The sequence below is a fragment of the Malania oleifera genome, chromosome 2 (assembly GCF_029873635.1).
Source record: "Malania oleifera isolate guangnan ecotype guangnan chromosome 2, ASM2987363v1, whole genome shotgun sequence".
Classification (NCBI taxonomy): Eukaryota; Viridiplantae; Streptophyta; class Magnoliopsida; order Santalales; family Ximeniaceae; genus Malania; species Malania oleifera.
The window spans coordinates 48,227,666-48,235,924 of NC_080418.1; positions in this window are offsets into that span (position 1 = coordinate 48,227,666).

The window sequence follows — 8,259 nt, forward strand, 5'->3', positions numbered from 1 at the left end:
TTAATACTGTGATACTGGGATGGTCGTGCCTTGACTTGTTTAAACTGTATTTTTTTGAAAAACCATGATTTAGATTTCCAAATGAGTGTGGTTTGTTTGGTTATATGAACATGCATGTGTGTGTGATATGTTGAAAGCTAGTAGGAACTAGGTTCCGAAATTGTTCCAGGTACTAAGAGTGTCCTGCTCTATATCCGAGGGCCTGTGTTTATCGCCTTCCGCATAGGCAAAAGTGTCCGGCTCCATATCTATGGGCATGAGCCTATACTGGCAGATTAGGCCGAAGGGTGTGGATCCACCAGTTAGCACTGATACGATGCCATGGGAGTCGGGGACTAGCTATGTGCCGGTGGCGCCGTGCTTCGCGGGTTGGCTGGGCCAACGCCGGATTGTCGCGGACCGGCTTCAGGCCGAAGGGTGTGTCAACACTGGGATTGTTGATCATGTGTTGTGTGTGTGTGTATGCACTATGTAAATTAGTACTAGATTGCATTCAACTGTGTGTATGTTGCATCATGATAACACTCAAATGTCACACACTGATATAACATGTGTTCTTCCCTATTGAGAGGTATCTCACCCGTGCTGTACATACATTTTTACAGGTCCTTCGAGTAAACGGAACTAGCGTCCTAGTGTAGTGAGCACAGTGGCTAGTGTACTGCGTTTAGCACTGGGTAAGTGTTAGGACTGTAATTTTGGTGGGTTGCCATTTTGGGATGTATTCAGCACCTGTTTATACATTTTTTATAAAGCCATGTTTTGCTCTTGTATAAACTAGGGTATGGTATTGCATATGTGTATATATATGGCCTTTTTTCGCTGCGTATATGTTTGTGATTGGATGTGTTTAGGGTACCTGGGAACTCTACGGGGTCGGATCCTCATCCTTTGTATTGTATCTATGATGATTTGTATGATACAGGGATAGTTTAGGTTACATTCTCACCCCTGGGTCTCATTTCAGAGTTCGGGGCGTGACATGCTCCCTCCACCGAATTATTGCAAATAGGGGGAGACTTGTGTTTGTTGTCTTCAAAAATACCTTTGTGGTCTTAAGCAAGCTCTAGCAATTGGTTCTCTAAGCTATCTTCTATTTTACTTGCAACAGGTTTCACCCAATCTCAGGCCAATCATTCTCTTTTTACCCATTCTCGGGGCCAATCTTTTACTCTCATACTTGTTTAGGTTGATGACATTCTCATGACAGGTAATGATCTCTCTAATATTAGCACTTTCAAAGTCATGTTTGCTCAGAAATTCAAACTTAAGGATATTGAAAAATTGAAATATTTCCTTAGCCTCAAAGTTGTTTGCTCTCCCATTGGCATATTTCTTAATCAATGAAAATATGTTCTTGACATCCTCACTGATAGCGGTCATCTTGGTGCTCATCCTACTCACTTTCCCATGGAACAAAACCTCAAGCTCAATAATACTGATGGTGATCTTCTTCTGATCCAAGCTTGTTTCGGTGACTCGTTGGATGTTTGATATATCTCACCATAACTCGTCCCGACATTGTATTTCCGGTCAACATTCTCAGTCAATTTATGCACCAGCCTAGACGACCACATTATAATGTTGTTGTACATGTTCTTCGATACATTAAGACTTCTTCAGGGCAGAGCTTATTTTTTCCTACTGCCAACACTCTTCAAGTCTTAGTCTATTTTGATTCAGATTGGGCTAGTTGTCCCCTCACTCACCGCTCCACCACTAATTTTTTCATTCAGTTAGGCACTAGTCTAATTTCCTGGCGCACTAAGAAACAAAGTACAGTGTCTCGCTCCTCTGCCAAAGCTGAGTACCGGGCACTTACTTCCACTACTTGTGAACTTATATGGCTCAAAACTCTTTTAAATGATCTTAGAGTACCACATTCCCAGTCTATGCTCTTATATTGTAACAACCAAATGACTTTTCACATTACTCAAACTCTAGTTTTCCAAGAACGTACAAAACATATAGAAATCGATTGTCATGTTGTTCATGAAAAGTTATGGGCTAGCCTTTTCTTCACTAAGCATCCTACCCACAGTTAGCTTGCTAATATCTTCACAAAAGCTTTGGGTTGTGAACATTTCCAATACTTATCACGAAAGTTGGGCATTACAGATCTTCATGCTCCAACTTGAGGGGGAGTATTAAAGAAATATATATTTTCCATTTTATAAAAATAAACTTTCCAATTTTTCAATTCTGTGTGTGTGTGTGTGTGTGTGTGTGTGTGTGTGTATGTCTTATTAAATTTTACTTCCTAAATAAGTAAATAGTAAATGAAAATATCCTAAAACCCAAAAAACATTCATATACCACTTCTGAATGAGATACCTTTCCACAATTATTAATACATCAACCTCTAGAAATAACAACACGGGATAGTATTAAAGAAATATATACTTTCCATCTTAGAAAAATAAACTTTCCAATTTTTCAATTCTCTCTCTCTCTCTCTCTCTCTCTCTCTCTCTCTCTCTCTCTCTCTCTCTCTCTGTGTCTCTCCCTCTTTATATATATATATATATATATGTGTGTGTGTGTGTGTGTGTGTGTGTGTGTGTGTGTGTGTGTGTGTGTCTTATCAAATTTTACTTCCTAAATAAGTAAATAGTAAATGAAAATATCCTAAAACCCAAAAAACATTCATATACCACTCTTGAATGAGATACCCTTCCACAATTATTAATACATCAACCCCTAGAAACAACAACATAGTCTTGAATTTTTTATATTACTTGATAGATTAAAAAATGAGTAAACTATCATGGATTCGTAATGTAGGAGTGTCAAGCTTGATCTGGGATAGATCTGAGCCATCCACACCGCTGGGGATCCAACGACTATTTTATGTTTTGGTTATGGGGGAGAGCTTTGTTGTAATTTACTCCTATTTTAATTGTAAAACAAAAAGCAACAGAGGGGCGGAGAGTGGGCTCGGGAAAAAAATTTCGATTTGCAGCTTTAGCTTTTTTTCAGCTTCTTGGAGGAAAGGAAAAAGAACAGCGCAGAAGGTTTTCTTTGCTCCAACCGCAGTGAGACTTCTGCTTCACCAACCACGAGAGCATTCCCAACCGTGAGAGAGAGACTCCTGCAGAGCCGCGAGACTCTTCCTTCAGCGGCGTGAGAAAGCACCTATGACCCGAGGGGGCCATCACCGCTGAGAGAGATCCTTCAGCCGCACCGTGTGGGAGAGGGAGATGGCAAGAGGTGGGTGCAGCATGGGTATCTCCAGCAAAGGTTCACGTGTAGGTAAGGCAAGGTAAAAGCTCAGATTTAGTTTCTTGGGCAGGGTTTCTTGTAAGGAAATCAGGGAGGAATATAGGGAGAAACCTAGGGTTCTTCGTAGGTGCAAAGGGGAGATTTCTTAGATTATTCTTTGGCTGATTTTCAGAGGAGACCGATAAGACAAGAAAGGGTAAATCTGTGTGTACTTGTATTTATTTCTGCCAATTTAATATAGTGTCTCTGGAGGTGAGTTTCTGCCGTGGATGTAAGCCAATTTTTGGGCCAAACCACGTAAATGTGTTCTTGTGGATTGTGCTTGTGACATATTGTTGTCTTGCTGAATATTATTTGGTGAACATATATTTTTCTTGATCAGGCTTAGCACACACACGCGTAAGAAAAAACAGGTTTAAGTTTAGGTGTGATTGTGGTTGATTCTTGGACAAAATTAGATTGTTATTGTGGTTTGTTTGGAATTAATTAAAATCTGAAAATAGAATTAGCAATCAGCTGAATTACACACAACAAGTGGTATCAGAGCCTGGCTATGTGATGGGGACCACTAGGTTTGAAATAGAAAAATTCACCAGAAAAAATGACTTTGGTTTATGGAGGATTAAGATGCGTGCCATCTTGGTATAGCAGGGGCTTGAGGAGGCTCTTCTTGGAGAAAAGAAAGGAGCTTCCACTTCACAAGAGGGGAAACTAAGTTTTCCCTCCACCGACAAAGTGAAGCCCAAAATCCTTCAAAAGGCACATAGTGCCATTATCTTGTCCTTAGGAGACAAAGTGCTTAGAGAAGTTGCCAATGAGGATACGGCAGCTGGAGTGTGGTCAAAACTAGAAAGTTTGTACATGAAAAAATCCCTAGCAAATAGACTCCATAAGAAGACTAGACTCTACACCTTTAGAATGACCCCTGGAACATCGATTGATGAATATTTAGATGAATTTAATAAAAAAAATTTGGATCTTGCTAATATTGATATTAGTATAGATGAAGAAGACCAGACAATTCTTTTATTGAGTTCTCTTGATTCCATATATGACCATATTAAAGAAATTATGATGTATGGGAGAGAGAGGCTAACTTTAGAAGATGTGCAAGCTGTTTTGCACTCTAGGGAATTGCACACTAAGTTTGAGTCTAAATCAGGGTTAGGGGAAGGGTTGAATGTGAGAGGCAGGTCTAAAAAGAGGAACAAGAAAGGAAAAGACAAGAGGTCTAGATCAAAGTCTAAGAACAAGGGTAAGACAGTTGTAGTTTTAGATGGGTATGATAGTGCGGAAGTGTTGAATGTCTCTGATAAAGATTCAGGAAAAGAATGGATATTAGATTTAGAATGTTCCTTCCACATGTGTCCATTGAAAAACTGGTTTAAGTCCTTTACATGCTTAGAAGGAGGTCATGTTATCCTAGGAAACAATAAGTCATGTAAAATACAAGGTATTAGGACTGTGAGACTTCTAATGCATGATGGGATGAAAAGAGTGCTAAGAGATGTGAGGTACATGCCTGAGCTGAAGAGAAACTTGATTTCTCTGGGTAGCTTAGATAAGACAAGGTATACGTTTAAGTCTGAAGGAGGTAGCCTAAGAGTTTGTAGAGGTTTACTTGTAGTGATGAAAGGGGTGCTAAAGAATAGGCTGTACACCTTGGTAGGAAAGACAGTGATTGGTGAGGCTTCACCTATCAATCACAGGGTAGAAAATTAGGTTTCTTTGTGGCATAGGAGGCTAGGACATGTTAGCCAACAGGGCCTAAAGGAGCTAGAGAAACAGGGGCTCCTTGGAGACAAGAAACTGGAGGAATTGTCATTCTGTGAGGAATGTGTCTTGGGTAAGTCTACTAGGGTTAGTTTTAAGAAGTCCACTCACACCATGAAACAGACTCTTGATTACATACGTTCAGACTTGTGGGGGCCTGCTACGGTTAGTTCTCATGGTGGATCTAGGTATTTTTTGTCAATTATAGATAAATTTTCTAGGAAAGTATGGGTTTATATTCTAAAACATAAAAGTGATACTTTTGAAAAGTTTAAAGAATGGAAAACCTTAGTTGAAAATCAAGTTGGCAGAAAAGTTAAAACACTAAGAACAGACAATGGATTAGAATACTTGTCAAATGAATTTTCTGAATTTTGTAAAGTTAAGGGCATAGCTAGACATAGGACTGTTAGGGATACTCCCCAATAGAATGGATTAGCTGAAAGGATGAATAGGACTATTTTGGAAATGGTAAGATGCATGTTAGCCACTTCAGGTCTGCCTAAGACCTTTTGGGCAGAGGCAGTGACCACTACTGTATACCTTATTAATAGGGGTCCTTCCACAGCTTTAAATTATAAAACCCCTCAAGAAATTTGGTCGAGTAAGCCTGCTGATTTTTAGGGTTTAAAAGTTTTTGGGTGCGTAGCCTATGCCCACATTAGAACTGATAAATTAGAGTCAGGGGCTATTAAATGCATTTTTGTAGGATACCCAGAGAGGGTTAAAGGCTATAAGCTCTGGGTTGTTGAACCCGAAAAACAAAAATGTATTATTAGCAGGGATGTAGTTTTTAATGAAACTAAAATGGGGGGAGAACCAGAAAATTCAGATGAAAGTGTTAGACACTCTAATACTAGTGACCCGTAGCTTGAGGTGGAGCGACCCTCCACTTCTCATAGTCATTTAGAAACAAATGCTGCAGATTTTAAGGAGCAAAATTCAGAAACGGAAACCTTTGAATTAAGTAAAACTTACCTTTTAGCACGGGATAGGGAGAGGAGGGTCATAAGACCTCCTCAAAGGTATGGGGAAGCTGATATGACAGTGTTTGCTCTTTTTGTACTGAAACAGAAATTGAGGTGGAGCTTAGGACTTTTAGAGAGGCCATGGATAGTAAAGCGGCTGAAAAATGGATTCTTGCAATGCAAGAAGAAATGGAATTTCTAAACAAGAATGAGACATGAGTGATGGTACCTAGACCGGAAAAATAGAAACTCATAGGATCCAAGTGGATCTTTAAGAGGAAAGAGGGAATCCCTGGAGTTGAACCACCTAGGTATAAAGCTAGGTTAGTGGCTAAGGGATTTACAAAAAGGGAAGGGGTAGACTATAATGAAATATTTTCCCTTGTTGTGAGGCATAATTCAATTAGAATTCTATTATCTTTTGTTGCTGTACATGACTTTCATTTGGAACAACTTGATGTTAAAACTGCTTTTTTGCATGGTACTTTAGAAAAAAAAATTTATATGCAACCTCCCGAGGGCTTTGATACGAAAATGAATAAAAATCATGTATGTTTATTAAAGAAATCTTTATATGGGTTGAAACAATCACCTAGACAATGGTATAAATGGTTTGATTCTTACATGATTCAAAATGATTTCTGTAGAAGTAATTATGACGGTTGTGTTTATTTTAAATCATGTGATAAATGTCATATATATTTTCTATTATATGTTGATGACATGTTGGTTGCTTGTCAAGACATGGATATGTTAAATCAAGTTAAGTGTATCTTTAAATCTGAATTTGAAATGAAAGACTTAGGACCTGTTAAAAGGATACTTGGTATGGAAATAACTAGAGAAAGAAATAAAAAGCTTCTCTACTTGTCTCAAAAGTCTTATATTTCAAAGGTATTAAAAAGATTTGGAATGAGTCATGTTAAATCTACTTCTATTCCTGTTGCACAGCATGTTAAGTTGTCTAGTCTTGTTATGCAAATCATTTCCACCCTACTCTATTGAGTTTCATTTTTAAATTCATTTGAGAGTACATATAGAAAGTATTTTCATTGTACAAATCAGCTTTTGAAGAAGCATTTCTTTGCACGAAAAAGTTATTTTTCATCTCATTTGTATTTTGCAGTTCGGGTATAAAACCGTGCCAAACGAGGGGATATCGTTTGGAGAAGGGGCTCCACCTATAAGGAGTGGACCAAGTGAGGGGATATCACTTGGAGAGGTGGCTCCGCCTATAAGGAGTGGGTCAAGCGTGGGGTATCGCTTGGAGAGGTTGGTCCGCCTATAAGGACGGGTGTAATAGGTGGCTCCACCCGGTTTAAGGAGTGTTATAGTGGAAATCCTTGGGTAGTTTGCCTAAGGCGAAGACGTAGGCGGGGGGATAGCCGAACCTCGTTAAAATCGTCGTGTTTGTTCTCTCTATCCCTTCTCTCTTTCATTTTTTACACTTGTATGGTTTTATTTATTTAGTTGTGATTATTGTGTATGTTTGTTTATTTATTGTTGTGATTATGTTTTCATACACACTTTAATTATAATTGGGACATTATTGTGTGAATCGGTTAAATTATCCGCAAAAGATTTTAAAATTCCAATTCACCCCCCCCCCCCTCTCTTTTTTGGGATTATACCATTCCTCACAATTGGTATTGGAGCCTTGTTACAAAAAGCTTAATCATTTTTGTTAAAAATCTTATGGCTCATCTTGGTGTATCCCTGTTTTGTGAGGGTTAGTCCTTTACAAGACCTCCATTGTTTTATGGTGTAGATTACACCGTTTGGAAACAAAAAATGAGCATTTTTGTCAAGACTATGGATGGGAAGGCTTGGAAAGTGATTGCTCAAGGGAACTATATACCATTGAAAATTATTCAAAATATAGAGTTTCCCAAGTTAGAAAATGAAATGAATGAGCATGATTTAAATTTATTGAAAATCAATTTTAGTGCTATGAACATGCTATATTGTGCTTTAGATACTAACATTTTTAGAGAAATTATGGTATGTCAAAATGCACGTGATATTTGGGAGGAACTTGAAAAGAGATATGGAGTATCTGAAAAAGAGAAAGCCGCCACTCCAAATTATTTGAGCCCAAATGATCACAAAGGAGAAAGGTGTTACTTTATTGCATTAACTGACGAAGAGGTACATTCTTCTCCTTCTACTCCATTAAATTACTCATGCAATGATTCATGTAATAAATCTTGTAATAAATCTAGTAGTGAATCTTGTAGTGAGTCTTTTGATGAAAGCATGCCAACTTATGAGGAACTTAAAAACAAATTTGTTAAGG